The sequence below is a fragment of the Marmota monax genome, unplaced genomic scaffold (assembly GCF_021218885.2).
Source record: "Marmota monax isolate L192 unplaced genomic scaffold, Marmota_monax_Labrador192_F-V1.1 WCK01_AAM20220418_F8-fsc00050, whole genome shotgun sequence".
Taxonomy (NCBI): Eukaryota; Metazoa; Chordata; class Mammalia; order Rodentia; family Sciuridae; genus Marmota; species Marmota monax.
Window position 1 is genome coordinate 12,489,839 of NW_026694552.1, and position 17,433 is coordinate 12,507,271.

The 17,433-nt window shown below is 34.3% G+C and overlaps 1 protein-coding gene and 1 non-coding gene across 2 annotated transcripts in view; both read left to right on the top strand.

Annotated features, from left to right (window-relative positions):
* The window catches only part of Htr2c (5-hydroxytryptamine receptor 2C), a 235,278-nt gene that overhangs the window by 32,196 nt on the left and 185,649 nt on the right, over nt 1–17,433 (top strand). The window lies entirely within an intron of this gene.
* On the top strand, nt 5,932–6,059 carry LOC124076809 (small nucleolar RNA SNORA35). Its single transcript, XR_006846475.1, has one exon. It is a non-coding gene; the product is annotated as a small nucleolar RNA SNORA35 (small nucleolar RNA).

Here is a 17,433-nt window from a genome sequence, read left to right on the forward strand (position 1 = left end):
TATGGTACAAGCACCTCTAATCAGCAAGTTAGAATTTGTGACTAGAAAGACTTGGCACATACCCCACAGTTTGTGAGTTTTTTCTGCCTCATGTACTACTCCCTTTTGCTATTGACCTATAATTTGTCTAAGGATTTAAACCAACTTTTTTTTTTTTTTTTGGTACCAGAGATTGAACTCAGGGGCACTTAATCACTGAGCCATATCCCGAGCCCTAGACATTTCTTAATGTTTGTGATTTAAAGAAAATAGCATTACTCATAATACTAAAAGAGTCTACCTCATTCATTTGTTTCTCAGTTCAAAAGTTGACTCTTAATAGTTGAAGCAATGTTCATTGATATACAGAAATGCTCAACAAATATGTTCAATAAGAATTAGATGAGAGAGCGAATGAATGACTCATTTCCACTATTTGTAATTTTCATATCTATAAACTTCTGTAATGAAAGCTTCCTTCAAATCAGATTTAAACTTAGCTCTGCAAATTCATTTTAAGAAACCACATCATATTCTCTTGGATATAAAATCACCAATTAATTGGTCATTATTACACTTTATTTTTTACAATTATATTTAAAATTCAATTGAATACCAGATGTGCACAACTTCCTTACAGGTTTGCTGCTCTTTATTTAATATTCACTTTGAAGAAGTCTGGCACTCTCCGTGCCTTTAAAGGGTAAGCCACATTTTCTGTCTACAAGCAGATCGTTATATTATAGGCTAACAGTAATCTCTGATTCTACAAGAAAAAAAAAACATGACTGTGTATCTCTAGCATACTGGAAAACCTATTTCAAGGTCTTCTCCAAATTTATCAACTAAAGACAGAACTACAAAATACATTTTTAAAGATAGTGATTCTATGGGGGAAGATTTTCTTGAGTTGGATTTAAAATGAGGAAAGATCAGGGGAAAGAGTATTTCAAAGTGTGTTTTGGGTGTAGGGGGAGCACTTCTTGGAAACCAGTGAGCATCTAAGGAGGCAGGGTTGATGGGGCCCTTTTGGCTTATACTCAGAGAAGATAATGTGGGAAAGGTAAGGTGAGGTCAAAGTGGAAAAGAAAGCAAGAGGAAGATGCTTATTAGGGGGGCTTGATAATATTTATGGTAGTTCTTCCAAAGGGAAACTCCTGTAAGTAACTGGAAATACAGGATTGGATTTCTCATCTTTGTCTCATAGTTGTGATGTTTTGGTTTAGTATTCTGGTTATTACACCTGCAACAGATATTCCCTACCACCAGGGGGCGACAGAGTCAGGCCTTGCTAGGGAGGTTTTCAGATGTTTGGGACTGGTGTTGGTGAGGTTTTCCAAGTCAAAAATTTTGTAAACTGACAAACTGTTTAATGTCCTATCTACCATCTAGATAACCTTTTAGAAGAAGTTTAATTGAGTTCACCCCTTCTTAATATCCACAGGTTTAGGGAATTGATTTATATGTTAGATTCCCAAAGGAGGCATTAAAGCAAATGAAATGGAAGGAATTAATAGGATTTGTATCTAGTTTCTATGTACCCTACATTATAATCCATGACCTGTTTTCAGACAATTTTCTCTGTTGTCATTGTTATCCTGCCAGCAATGACTTCTGTTGTAAGAATAATTTTTATTCCTCTCACAATTCACTGATTGAGATTTCCCATGGCAGAGTTATCACTGTGAGAAGGAATATCATCAAATTAGAAGAAAAGAATAACAAGGCTCTTTGAAGTCTTCAGAGGAAGGTCAGTGGCAATTTGGATAGTGGTAGTTGGCAGAATACAGGTCCAGCGGCTCTGTCTTCATTATACTTTATGATATCGTGTTCCAAAGAACATGAAGTTTTCAGTTTATTTTTTGGGAAAAATTATATAAATCCAAGATCATTATTTTTGACACTTCATATTAATAGGTAATGTGTTAAGTTTACATTAGAACTAAAAATGATGTAACCTAGTTTTAAAAAGCAAAACACTTGCAATTAGCATATCAAAATACCCCTGTCACAGGGAAAGTATGCTGTTTATTGCTCTAAATTATTCAGAAATTTTCACACAATTTGCTCTAAACATCTGACTGATAGAAAAGTCCAGAACTAGTAGTTGGCGTTGATATACTAAATTTTATCTTTTTTCCTTTTTTCTATTTGTGTTTGTGGAGGTTATAATAAAGAACGAGTGAACTAAAGTATCAGAATAACATATTCTTGAATATTATCAAAACTATTATGGAGAAATATTATATGATTGTCAGTATCAGGAATTACTGAGGTTGCAGTATTGGCCCAAATCTCTGACCTCTCAAGTTACTGACAACATGATTGGTGAGTTAAGATTGATTAACACAAGGTAAAGGAAAGGGAGAATAGTGTGCTTTGAGCAATAAGAATTATGCATGTGGGGCTGGGGATGTGGCTCAAGCGGTAACGCGCTCGCCTGCATGAGCGAGGCGCTGGGTTTGATCCTCAGCACCACATAAAAATAAAATAAAGATGTTGTGTCCACCGAAAACTGAAAAATAAATATTCAAAAATTAAAAAAAAAAAGAATTATCCACGTACAAAGAGGTGAGGGATTAATGAAGCCTGCATTTCAGCTGAAGATCCTTCAGGAAGTGTACATAATAGTCGGGACTTTTTGGCAGGGTGAGAGTGCTGGGGTTGCACCTAGGGCTCCTTCAAGCAAGGCAAGCGCTCAAAAACTGAGCTATACAGTCCACTCCCAATTAGGATGTATGGTATTTCTATTTTCCATCATCAACTTTTCCATCTCATTAAGCAGTCTGTTTTTCTTTCTTTGCTCCATCCAAGCCCTTGCAACTGTACTTTGCACATGGTAGGCACTCCACAAATATTTGTTGCTTGATCAAATAATTTTGTGACAAGTAAGAGAAAACAAAAGAGATATATTCTGGTTTTCTGTCAAATACATAGTTGTCTTGACAAAAGTTCTGTGTTGACCATGATAGAGTACCTTATCAAAGCTCACAGTGCCAATCTGAAAGTAAAGCTTACAGATCTGCTTCTTGAAAAGTCTAGTGCCTAGTGCTATCCTCTCCCAGCTTTGAAGAATGAAGGTCAAAATTAAATGTTTATTGGATTTTGGGAATAATTTTTGTTAACTGGTCTGATCAATTAGTCATGATCTGTAATATCAAGGTTCTACAAAGCCAATAGCTAACTTTTCAGCAGAAATATTTTTATGATATTTGGTGTATCCAAAATCTCTTGTAAACGTTTAAATAATGTAAATTTACTCTCTTTCTTAGCAGCAGTATTTAAGTTGTATCTACTTTATGCCAAAGAAAAGCAAGAATCTTTTATCTTCATCTCCTTATTTTAAGGAACTGTTGTTGGTTAGATATGCTCCTCTAAATTTTTATCCTCCAAATAAATGAAAGACATTGAATGATATTGTTGCGATAGTGTTAAGCAATTACATAATTTTATTAGGACACAGACATAATTAGAAAATGGCACATCATCAAGTGCAGGGATAAAATGACATCCATTAATCAAATAAAAGCCTTGGCTGAACTTCTTGTAGGTGAATTATCTCTACTACAAAGTTGCATTGTGATGTATATGCAAATTGAAAACAATATTATAATTTAGGATTACAGCTGCTAAAATCAGACTTGCATATGAAACAATTACTTTGGGAACTGCAAAAGCTTTTCAAAACTGAAATAATGAACATGTATTTTTTAAATGATGAATTAGGCTCACAAGTTCATAAATGAGTGGTCTTCTAAACGAGATGTAAACTATTCAAATCAACAATTAACAAACAATTAGTCATATGTTATTTTCCATCTTTCCATATTTATACCCACCAAATGATCTGCACATTCAAGAGAGTAATATCTTCTAACTGGTTAACCAGCACTCTGGAAATAGATCTCTTTTACTGGAAAAACAGAAACTAGGTCAGGTGCTGTGGCATGCTCATAATCCCAGCTACTTGGGAAACTGAAACACATGGATAGCAAGTTTGAGGGTGGCCTGGGTAATTTAGTGAGACCCTGTCTCAAAACAAAATTTTTAAAAGAAGAGCTGGGCATGTATTTCAATGGTAGATTGCTTGCCTAGCATGTGCAAACCTCTGGATTCAATCCCCAACATTGGGCAGGGGTGGTGCACACCCAGTGACTCCATAGACTGAAATAGGCAGATTGGAAGTTCGAAGCCAGCGTCAGCACTTAGTGAGACCATGTCTCAAAATAAAAAATAAAAAGGGTTGAGGATGGAGTTCAGTGGTAAAACACCCCTGGGTTGAAACAAGGGTTGATTCATAGTTTTTTCCTCTAATTTAATTTACCACTGTTCTATACTTTTAGGCAGGAAATATCTTTTTTTTTTTTTTTGAGTCACAGATAAGCCAATGCATTTTAATTCCTGGAATAAACTTTCTTTTTCAACTTTAAAATTGGGTAAGGCTTATTTTTAAATTGTGTTCTTCCTCCTAGTTTTGTTTTTTTTTTTTTTTTAACTTTTAACCAAGAAGGGACTAGAATATCCCCTGTAGTTCTCCTATTTCTGAAAAAGTTTTGATATTCTATTCTTTTCTGTTTCAAGTAGCTAAGAAAAGTCCCAAACTTAACTTTGGGAAAACATCCTTCATCATACAGGAAGGCAGGAAAGATAGAAATGGAAACATTTTATAAATTTATATATATGTATATATATATATACAATTTATATTCATAAAATTTTAAAGTTTGAAAGAACCAAGCATTTGCAGGAATGTGAACCAACTGTATCTCTTTATACATTGTAGGCAGAAGTTCAAAGTTGCCCAACTACTTGGAAAAATGTTGGCATTATCTCCTGAAATTGAATTCATAATGCATATACAATGTATTATTTTAATTTTAATGTTTAAATAATGAAGTATTATATCAAGGGAGTCATGGGTGGTGAGATGCTAATGGTAATTCACATACCATTCTGTGCACTTGAGGCCAGACCCTAAGAATTTAAAGGCAACCAGTCACCCAAGTAGGCATAATTTAGCAAAGTAGTATGCAGGGCTAAGGCGGAAGTAGAGAGGCATAAAAAAAGGCTTGTTTTGTTGGGAAAACTGTTCTATTAGAATAGTGTTTGGTTCATACAATTTTCAGTGAATGTTTGCTGACCTAATGAAGCAAAAAAAAAAAATGGAGAAAAAAGTAATAATTATTTGAGAATGCCTGCTTGAGGTGGCAGAGGCTCAGTCGTAACCAAGAGAAAATAATGGGAGGTGCATCAAATGGCTAGTTTTCCCATTTTTCCAGTGGAGAATGTGAGTTCTTTCCAGAATCACATAATTCAAGGACAGTGATCTAAAAATTCTTGTCAGGAAATGTTAGCCAATTCTAAATAGTACTTCCACATTTCAGCCCATTTAAACAATTAGGTATAAAGCAACTTTTCTTTTGTAAAGAGGGAATTATAAGGAGAGTAGAAATGTGTGGACTTATTAACTAAAAAATGATTAAAAAAAAACTTAACCATGTTCCTCACAAATGGTAATTTGAAAAAGAGAAAGAGAATTGCCTGTGGCAAGTAAGGAGATGTTCAGCTGTGACAGTTGTGATTCTTCATTAAGCAATACTTAATGTTAGACACTTGACGGAAGGAGCTCTGCAGGGTTTTCTTTTAATTCTCACAACAATCAATAAAGTAATACTGATCTCATTTGACATGAGCAAAGAGAGGCCAAAGGGGCTTGAGTGACTTTTCCAAGGTCCCACAACTACTCAGTGGAAGAGCCTGGATTCCGAACAGAGAGACCTGCCTGATTCTCAATTCATAGTCCCTTTCCTTGAAGTTGACCCTCTTGTGTAGCCACCATGATGAATGAATACAGCAAGGAATTCTGAGATGTTTGCAGGCTTCTCTCCACTCCCTCCCCCAAGCTTATTCCTCTGCATAGAGCAAGGGTCCCAACCCCAGCTCTGTTGCCTACAGCACTGGCAAGTGACCCATTGGGCTTCCACCTGACCAATTGGGCATCGAGCAGTGCAAAAGCAAATCCCTCCAAAAGCTGGGAGAGTCACACTGTGGGCTACTCCTGCATGCGGGTGGGTACATATCTCTTGGGTCCTGTGACCCTGCCTAAGAAAATTGAGGGGGTAGAAAAACAAATTAAATCAAGCAGCTCAGTGACTATTACTAGATAAAGATGACTATGTCCATCTCAGGCTAATAGCAAATACTCAATGTTATCCTTGCTATTACTTTATTATCATCATTACTAGCTATGAAGCTCTTAGTTTACACTATGCCTTTTGGACTCGGTGTTGTAGTCTATAAAAAACGTTTGATGCTTCTGGAATGATCTAATTTCATCATGGTGATTACAAGAAAATATAAACTCATTTAAATTTTCTGACAAATTGCTCATTAAATGTGAGGAGGATAGAGAAAGAAGTGATTTTTCTCCTTTTTGATATGATGAAAATAAGATTATAATTATCTTGCAAAAGTTGATTCATATATCTTATCTGTTCCAGATTCCTGACAAATTAGCCTTCCTCACCTTCTTCATCCCCTATAAATAAACAGTAGGCTTAGACCTAGTGCTAGCCCAATTCCCTTTCCAATTCTTACAAATTACAGCTACATCCAAGGACCATTCTTGGCCTCTTGAAGTAAATAAACTTCAAGATACCTTTGAATACTCAAGTCCCCACTAATCTCTCCTTCTAGCACATAGTTTGGTAATGATCAATTTCTCATTTTTAGTATTCATTTATTATTTTATTAACTAATGGGTAAATTCTTTGAAAGCAGACAGTCTATATTCTCATATATCTTAGCACTTAGTGCTGCACCTAGCTCAGTGTCTTGCATAAAGTAGCAGCTCAGTAAATCATTATTGATGGATAAATTCATGTTTGTTATCTATGAAGCTGGTTATCAAATTTGTAACCAGAACTAAAGAAAAAGCTCTAGAAAATTGAATGCTATAGTTTTAGCATCATATAAAATAAAACAAGACATTGTTTTGCATGGTAAATAGAGATTAAAAACTCACTTAAAATCTAGAAAAGATTAATTTGTAAAATATGAAATCAATAATAAGTTGTCTAGGTAAAATAATAATGCTGAAAGGAGATACACATTTTTCTTGTATTAACTTGCCTTCCTAGGAAATGGCTTTAAGGGTCCTCTATCAGAAAGAATACAGGCTCTTAGGTCTAACCCCAGGTCATATTTATGTTCTGATAACTAAGTCAACATTGCAAAAGATTGCACAACTTGCACCTTTAATAGTAAGATTATGATCCATTATTTTTGGACAATTAGATGAAGTATATCAGTGAAAAATATATGTCTAAATAATTAAACCCTTATTGATCAATATATAAAAACCCAGTAAATATGATACATTTTTCCTAACAATTGGCAAAGATAAACTTTAATGACTTTTATATCCAGTATCAGGATATATTTTTAAAATCATTGTTCTTTCATCTAAAACCTTTATTAGTACTATTGGATGAAGGACAAAAAGAATTTGAACGTCAAGTTCTTGGGTGATATAAAATGGGAGAAGACAGGCCATATGCCTCCATATAGACCTCCTTGTCCTTGAAGTTCCAAGTCTAGCTTCCTTTTGAGATGAAAATAAATATCTTCTTCCTTAGAAATATGGCAAGGTAGGGTGCTCACATGACCTACTAACTGTGTGAGTAAATGTGGCATATGATAGTTTTATTATTTTACCTTTTTTTAGTATAGAATAAATGCTATTTGAATATCCCCTCTCTCAGCCATACACACAAATATTCCACTGATAACAGCATGTTTTTTAAAACTTAATTTCTTAAAATAATAAACAGATTTTAAAAACTTAATTTCTTAGAATAATATAATCTTGGGGCTTGTCTCAGAGGTCCATGTGGGTAGGTGAGAATCTGTCAACATAATGTCTTTTTCTCAGCATTTTTCCTAAGGGCAACATGCTATTTTGTTTCCCTTGTAATTATTTTTGCCTATTTTTTTCTTCTGCTGATCTACTTTAATTTCATTTGAAACTTGGAGGATGGAAAATGTGATTATTTAGATAATTTTGTAATATAAGCCATTTTTGCAATAAAGAGGATGAATTCTCTTTGCTACCAACATCTGCCTATCATTGAATGAAGTGTTATTTAGTATAGAATGTGATATTCAAAAGAAAGGCCATTTATCTAACAAATGCCTCTTCCCTTGTTGCATCTACTCTATTGCTAGCTTGCTGTATCTGTATCGCCTGTTTGTTTTTTGTGGCTGTCAAGTTAGCAAATTTCTATGTGATGCAGATGGTGTAACTACTATTGTTCAAGTACTTAAAATTCATTCTGCTGCAGGATGTTTTTATCATTAAATGTCTCATTTAACCATATCAATAAATTGAATTTATGGATTATTCTGTCTAGGATGACTAAAGCTTTGTTATATATCTGAACATAAAATCTATTTATTTATTTGTTTGTTTGTTTGTTTATTTATTTATTTTTGGTATCAGGGATTGAACCCAGGTGTGCTTAACCACAGGGTATCACTAAGTTGCTTAGTGCCCTGCTAAATTGCTGAGGCTCACTTTGAACTTTCGAGCCTCCTGCCTCAGCCTCCCGAGCCACTGGGATTTTAGGCATGTGCCACCATGCCTGGCAAAATGTATATTTTGATATGAAAATTCTATCAAAAGAAACTCTCCCCCCCCCCCAAGATGTGGTCTCACTAAGTTTCCCAGGCTGACCTCAAACTCCTGGGCTCAAGTGATTCTTCAGCCTTAGCGTATTGAGAAGTTGGAACTACAGGTGTGCTCCACCATCATTAAATCTTGGTAGAAAACAATGTTAAGATTTAGATCATTAAGATGTTCAAAGGGCGGGGCATGGTGGCACACACCTGTAATCCCAGAAATTCTGGAGACTTAGACAGAAGGATTGCAAGTTCAAGGCCAGCCTGGGTAATTTACTGATACCTTGTCTCAAATTAAAAAAAGAAAAGAGCTAGGGGTATAGCTCAGTGGTAGAGCACCCCTAGGTTCAATCTGCAGCACTTGAAAAAAAGAAAAAAAAAGACTTTCAAAAGCATTCTCATATAGCTAGATATAGATAATATGATGGTAGATATATGGCATAGAATTTTAAGTTATTAATTATATATGAATTTATCATAGACTTTAATTGTTTCCTTTGCTAATTCCTCCATAATTTATTTAAAAATAAATTAAAAATCATGATGTGTAATCCATACTTTTTTTAATAAGTTGTTTAAATTTAGATATATTTTTAAACTTCAAATTTGGGCCTGTATATCCATAGATCCTAATACCATTCCCCCTCATCCATTCCACATAGAAAGCCATCAGATTTTATATTCTACCATTAGAAAGGAATTAGAGGCAAGGCCAATTTTTTTTTTACTCTCACGTATATTTTTGATATTGAAATGATTAAAGTTGGACCAACAAAATTTTACATTTGACTTTATCCTTACAGTTTTAAAAATAAGGCAATAATTGAATACTTTGCAGAAATATTCATAATAACGTTTAAAGAAACCATATGCACATATAAGAATTTTATAAATAGAATTCCACAACTTGTCATGACTTTTTCATGCTTACTACCTTAGAAATAATCCTATTCAATATAATACACAATTATAAACAATATCTTATAGCTGGACAATTGTATAATCAACAATGGAATGATTCTAATTTAACATGCACTGAGAAAGTTCATTACTATAAGAGTGACCATATATTCCAGTTTTTCAAGAAAGGACCCAGTTTATACTTACTGCACTATTATCAATAGTAATCACTTTGACTCTCAGAAGTATCCTAATTCAGATGCTCAATTACATGCCTATTTTTATGCATCCATATAAAAAGTAGTACATGCTGCCATATATAAAGAAACTGTGAATAAATGACCCTTACCTGGAGGAATATGCAAAACATATTAATGACACTACACACACGCACATATAATATCATTGCATATAATCCCCCCTTTTTTGTAGCAAAACCCTAAATTTGTGGTATAGCCAGTAAGTACTGTCTGTGGGAATTCAGAAAAAAGATGAATGGGTGTGGACTAGTTAGGTAAGGCTAGTTTAATGGAATCATTGTGCTATAGGGTGTTGTAGGCATGAAATCAAATGGACAAAGATACAGGGATTGAAATGAATATAATATAATTTTAATTAATATAAAATATAGTCTACAGTTGATCAACCAACCGTGGAAAAGACTGAGTACTCAGAATATATGGTTTCTTGTCCTGGCTTTGCCACTAGTTAACTTTATGTCATCAAGTACATTCTTCCTTCATCTGTAAAATGGGGGATTAGACTGGATTTATTCATCCATCAATTTTTTCATGGTGAAACTACTTTGGGCAAGCACAACACTAAGAACTATGTAAATGATCTTTAAAGTTCCTTTCCCATTCTAACTTTTATGGCAGACACTTTTGTCACCTGTGTTTCCAGTTTCATAGTTATAAGTCAGTTTGGGATCATGTTCTTCTATATTTAAGAACATGTCTTGTGGGGTATGGTGGTGCACGCCTGTAATCAAAGCAGCTCAGGAGGCTGAGGCAGGAGGATCATGAATTCAAAACCAGCCTCAGCAAAAGTGTGGTGCTAAGCAATTCAGTGAGACCCTGTCTCTAAATAAAATACAAAATAGGGCTGAGGATATGGCTCAGTGGTTCAATCCCTGGTATTCCCCCCCCCAAAAAAAAAGAAGAAGAACATGTCTTGCAGGTAAGTAACTGTAAAATAACAAATATTTATTGTCTTAAACTGAATGTTTTCCTTCCAAGTACTCTTTTATTTCATAATTGGATTAGGAACATATTTTCATTCTCTGTCATAGTGATGCAACCCAGAATGGTAGGGGACTCTGTCATGAAAAGTTAGCATTGCATATTTTCATAGTGAAAGCTGCAGTTGTGCTACAAGTAACTGAGGTTACAGCCAACTCAGCTGGGAAGCATGAATGTCATGCAATGTTCTTCTTTGTCCCTTTTCACAACTGAGGGCATTTCCCTATTTGTTGGACCTCCCATCCCAGAAATCTTTGCTCTTACTCCCAATGATAATCACCTAACAGGAGAGATCATGCTCTCTGGAGTGGAGTGATAGCAACTGAGCAGCAAGGAACTCTACCAAGTCCAAGAAGTTGAGATGTCGTCTGTGAATCCAGCTGGTTCAAGGCTGCAGGCCCATTTCCCTTGACAGGTTTTTCTATTGCAGGGAGTGGGGAAAGTGGCCCTAAACCATCAAAATGGATTATACATCACTCTTGATGATATGCATGGACACGCCCCTCCATTAACTGGAGAAGTTGGAAATAAATCTAAGGAGCAGGAGACATTATTTTTACTTGTCTGATATTTATTATGTATTTTTAAATTGTGGTGTGAAAAAAGTGGCTATATATTTATCCATAAATAAAACTAGAGGCTTCTTAATATAGTACATACAAAATACAGGATATTTAAACTGACTCTTTATTCTTTTACCTTTGTTTTTCAAAGAATAGAGACATTTTGAGGGGCATAGGCAGAACAGAAGTGCCAGAATATATTGAGTCCAGCCAGAAACCCACCTCTGACTAATGTTTGCTTTCAATATTGATAGTGGTGGTCCTAGTGCTAGAAATAGGACATGGGGTGAAAGAATTCAGAATTTTATAAAGAACTGTAAAACTATAAGTAAGAAAAGTAGGGTAATAGATGTTGAATCATAAATGATTGCTACAAGGAAAGCAAATGATGGAAATTTAAATCTGAGGATACTTATTTTATCCATATTATACTTTTATACACAGAACACTTACAAATATTGCTATAAGAGTTTCTCCTTATATTTGGCATAGTTAGGCAAATGAAGTCCTTTGGGAAAATATTCAAAATCATTCACTAATTTAAAACAAAAGTGAGCTGGGCACAATGACACTCCCTTAAAATCCCAGAGACTTGAGAGGCTGAGGCAGGAGGACAGCAAGTTTGAGGCCAGCCTCAGGAATTTAGAGAGACCCTGTCTCAAAATAAAAAATAAAAAGGACTGAGGATGTAGCTTAGAGTTAGAGCACTTGCCTAGCATGCACAAGCCCCTGACTTTAAGTCTCAGCAACACACATAAACACATACACGTGAATTCTAAGTTATAAGAAATTTCTACTAGTTTTCCACATAGTCCTATCAAAATTTTTAAATTATCCGTTTTTTGTTGTTTTTTTTTTAGAAAAACTCCAGTACCTACATAAAGCCTTAAATTAGAGATATGAACATCAGAAAATTAACTGATGGCAGCTAGAAATAGAGTTGTAAGTAAATGGCTGGGAATCTGTCTTTTCAAACACACAGCAAGAGAGTTACAAATCCATCTCTGTTTTTTCTGCCAGCTATATTAGACCATTCTACCCCCTCAATTTATGGAGCACTTAAAACTTTGAAAACTTCTAACTAAATTGAGAGAAATAGGAAAAGGGCAAGCAACAAGCATATGGACTCAGTTGACAATGTGCTGAAATATTAAGTTGCAGAAATCTCTTAAGTATATGTGTAAAATAAAAACCAAATTGAAAGATTGAAAGTAGATAATTTATTTTGAAAATGAGCTCAACTATTTCAGGGTCTGAAAGCAAATACAATTCAAATCTCTACTGTGTGTGTGTCTGTGTGTGTGTGTGTGCGTGCTCGTGCACGTGCATGTGCACTTAATGTTGTTCCGGCAAAATAAGAGTAAGATCCTAAGGATTGGTGACACCTTACTGAACTATCATCACAAGGGATCTGGCATAGGAAAGAAAATTAAGATGCTAACTCATACTGGCATCTAAAAGGGGTCAGTCAGCCTTAGAAAACTCAAAGGACCCAGACATTGACCAAAGCACACTGTTTTAAAATTGTTTTTTAGTTGTAGATAGACATAATACCTTTGTTTTATTTATTTATTTCTATGTGGTGCTGAGGCTTGAACCCAGTGCCTCATACGTGCTAGGCAAGCGCTCTATCACTGAGCTACCACCCTAGTCCCTGCACTTGTTTTTCAAAAGGCAGTGGCTTTGGGTTTTTTGCAGTTAAGAAAGCCAAGATTTCCTAATTACAAAAAGGAAGGAAATTGAATTGAGACCTGTAGTATGGTGGGTATTCCCTTTCTTCCGGAAAAGATACTTTTCTAAGACAGAAAGGATAGTAAAAGATAATTTGCACCCATTGTATTACGTGGAGCAACTAACTGGGACCAATAACAAAGTTATAGATAACTTTGCCTTTTTAATATAAAAAGAAATGACCGATTAAATGGAATGCTTCACTGATTTTTCCTAACAACCCTATACATAGAATTTTAGAAACAGGGAGTACTTTCTCAGAGGAGCAAATGTAAACCTACTGGTGTCCCAAATAATGCAGTGAAACCAACCAAGGGACAACAAGAGTACAGTACAATATAGAAATTCTCAAATTGAACACCATGTCCATCAGTAGTGATCTTTTAAGTAGAGATTTAACAACATCTGTCACTCTCCACATTTGAAATGCAGAGACATGAAATGTTACGTTACTAAGATCTTTAGGCTAGTAAACATATAGTTCAAGTATGTTGGCAATGGAATCATTGTACAACCTTACAAAGTGATCATTTGTAATATGTTTTTAACCATTAAGTAATGCTTTATTTGTCAATGGTTTCAGTAATAGTCTACAGGAAGAACAAATATCCTTAATATTTGTGGTTTTGCTTTTGCTTGAGTAGCTCCATAAATGAACATTTGATTTGGTATATTTAGTATGAAAAGAAAAATAGTTTTTCTTGTTACAAAAAAAAAATAATTCTACAAATATTTTGATCAAACTTTCTTTGATTTCCATTTCTGTGCTAAATCACGGGAAATAAACATTTCAAATACTGTTTATTGATGATTAAATTGTAAATATTGTTAAATTCTGTTGACAATTTCTTTGAGGAATTTGGTTTTTAAAGGAAAAACCATATCATGATCATGGTATGGATATGTTGATTAGGCAATTGTTGGTCTTCTCCAGAAGGTTATATTCTGCCATAATACTAGGTGTCCTGGTTTGTTCGGGTAATGTTTTCAATCTAAAAATCTAGGAGGCAGGTGCTCACTTGTCCTCCTCCATGCTTGGAAAATACAGGGAGGAGGCCATAGTGGCAACTGTCACCATGATTGATTTCGTTGGGATAGAAGATTGATCAGCTGGTTGTAATCAATCTCACAACAGTGAAACTGACACACTTAAACTCCTCAAGACAGAACAAAAGAGTACTGTTTTGAAATTTAAAGATTCATGAAATACAAGATACTTATATCATTTGTTCTAACAACACAATGATCTTTAAGCCATGTGTTGTTCAATGATGATAATGCCATAGTGATAAAATGTAAACTCCAAAGATAAAAATACATAGTGATAAAAGGACTGACATTCTTTGTTTTAATTTTGTATTTAATCTTGTATAATGTAACCTGAAAATTTTTTGTAAGAGTATAAATAGATCTGAGAAGATTAATATATAACCATGATGTTTTACAATTTCTTTGAGGAATTTGAGTTTGAAGTGTACTATAGGTAAAGCTCAAGCCAAAAAATAAGATTGTTTTATGGAACTGTATGACTCTCAAAATCAACATCTGAAGAGATTGTGGTATAGCATAATATTGAAATCACAATAATTACAAAGTAAATATAATAATTAAAATATAAATATATCATTCATTTATTTGACAAATGTGTATATAACATCTAATATCTTCAATATTTTCTATTCATAATCTATTCTCAATCATAATCATCTCAGCAAATCCAAGAATGGAGGTAGTATTACCTTCAATTGACTGCTGCTTAGTTATTATTAGTGGACCTTACATGAAAAAATATGCAATCCAAGCAGAAAGGAGAGAATTGGTATAAATTATAACTTCAAGTTTTTAATTAATAACATGTGATATCATTTATATCAAAAGTTGACTAAATATTTCATTTTGAATCTATTATAGGAATATACAGGTTAGCATTGAGGTTTTTTGTTTGTTTGTTTGTTTGTTTTTGCAGTGCTGGCAATGGAACCCAGCATTTCAAGCATGATAAGTAAGTGCTCTACCTCTGAGCTCCATCCCCAGCCCCACAAGTATAGGCAACATGGATAGATGCCATTCAGATGCATACAGAAAGCATATTGATATATGTTTTTATTTAGCTTTGATACATTTACTTAAGTTTTTCATTGGTTTTGCATGGTTTGCTTTATTTGTAGGGCTGCTGTTACTTAACACTTCCTAGCTTCTGTATTTCTTTAAAAAAGTGTAATGTAATTTAGGGCATTGAAGATAGTTTTATAGGAATTAGTTTTGTTTTGTTAAATATTTTTTTTAGTTGTAGTTGGACACAATACCTTCATTTTATTTATTTATTTTTATGTGGTGCTGAGGATTGAACCCAGTGTCTCTCACGTGCTAGGCGAGCGCTCTACTATTGAGCCACAATCCCAGCCCCAGGAATTAGTTTTTAAGAAATTATTTTTATAGAGAAAAATTTCTTGGCCTGCTCAAGAATTTTCAGTTTATTACTGACAGACACATTCTTTTTCTTGTTAGCAATAAATTTTAGCCCCCAAATTTTTGATATTGAACTCCCAAACTTTTGCATGGTGGTATCATTGATGAATAAATCTAGAAAAAGTTCAATGGATTTTGCAAATAGGATTCATTTTCTAAGAAAATAATTTGAAACAAGGGGACACAATTCTTCAAAAGGAGAAACAATATTATTATTAGTGCATTGGATATGAACTTTGTGTTATCAGATTATTATTGCTTCCTTTTTGGTTTATCATTCCATTCTATATAAGTGAAGTTCCTGGATAATGAGTTTTTTCAGTTCACAGAGCACTTAAACATGTATATCTCTTTTATTTTTCATAAGAGCCTTAGAAGCTAGGTTACTGATTTTGTCTTAGGGGAAGTGAATGCAGCGATATTGATTACTTTGTAGTCTTTATTTTGTCTTCTATAATGTGTTGATATTGTTTATGGAAACTTCTTATTGCCATAATGTTTTGTCAGCTCTTACATAGTATTTATTAATATCTTGAGATAACATGAACCGCAAATAAATTGGAAGATTTAAACTGGGCATCAAGGGGGCGGAAACAGGAAGGTGTGGGAGGGAGTCTTTGAGCTCTGACTATCTGTCTTTTCTGCAAAATCCAAGTTAATCAGATTTTGAACAGGCTCAAACCCTCAGTGTGAAAGTACTTTGCTAGGGAATTATCAAAGCACAAGTTAAGTAGAGCCCTGAGCTTCTTGCACGGGCTGACAGTTATTAATTACATTTTCTTGAGTTGGCTACATTTTAGGCAATTTACTACTAAACAAACTAAAAAAGTTTAAGTTAGTTTTTAGTCTTAAGGAGACATATAATCCCTCAAAGTACCCACTGAGAAATAACTGCTATATAAGTTGTAAATAAACCATTGTTTGTTTGTTTTCGCACTGGGGATTGAACTCAGGAGCACTCAGTCACTAAGCCACATCCCTAGCCCTATTTTGTATTTTATTTAGAGACAGGGTCTCGCTGAGTTGTTTAGCACCTCACCATTGATGAGGCTGGTTTTGAACTGGAGATCATCCTGCCTCAGTCTCCCAAACTGCTGGGATTAGAGGTGTGAGCCACCACCTCCAGGAAGAAAACATATTTTAGATTTAAATTCTTAGGCCAGTGTTTTTAGAGGTTTTTATTCCCTTTGCTACATATTCCAACAATAATTGTAGTTAGTGGAATAATTTGGAAGTTTGTATACTTACTTAAGTAAATAGGGATAAGTGTGAGTTTACCTGGTTTTAGGCAACACACACACACACACATATGTATGTATGTATGTATTTTTATTCATTTATATTTATATATATTATATATTTTAAGTAATTAAACTTTTGACACCAGGGATTAAACTCAGGGGCATTTTATCACTGAGCTCTTTTCATTTTTTATTTTAAGTCATGGTCTTGCTAAATTACTTACAGCCTTGCTATATTGCTGAGGCCAGCTTTGAATTTGTGATCCTTTTGCCTCAGCCTCCCAAGTCACTGGGATTAAGGTATGCACCACTGCATCCAGCAGCAATAGATATATTTCTGAGAAGTTGTATATAATTAAACTTTTGTCAGTCATATTTTAAGCCCGTAGAAACTATTTAATGAACTTCATGAGCTTCTCAGATTCACATAGGAAGATTACTAGAACTATTGCATTGTTTCCTTTAATTTTTTCCCCTTGAACTGTAATCAGATTAACATTTTATTCTTGAAAAGTAGATAATGTCACTCCTCTCTAGAGGTTTATTAAACTGGCATATCACCTAGCTATGGGATCTGAAGGTTTGGGTGCTTGAGCATGTTAGTAAGAGTTGTATGCTTCTGATATAAAA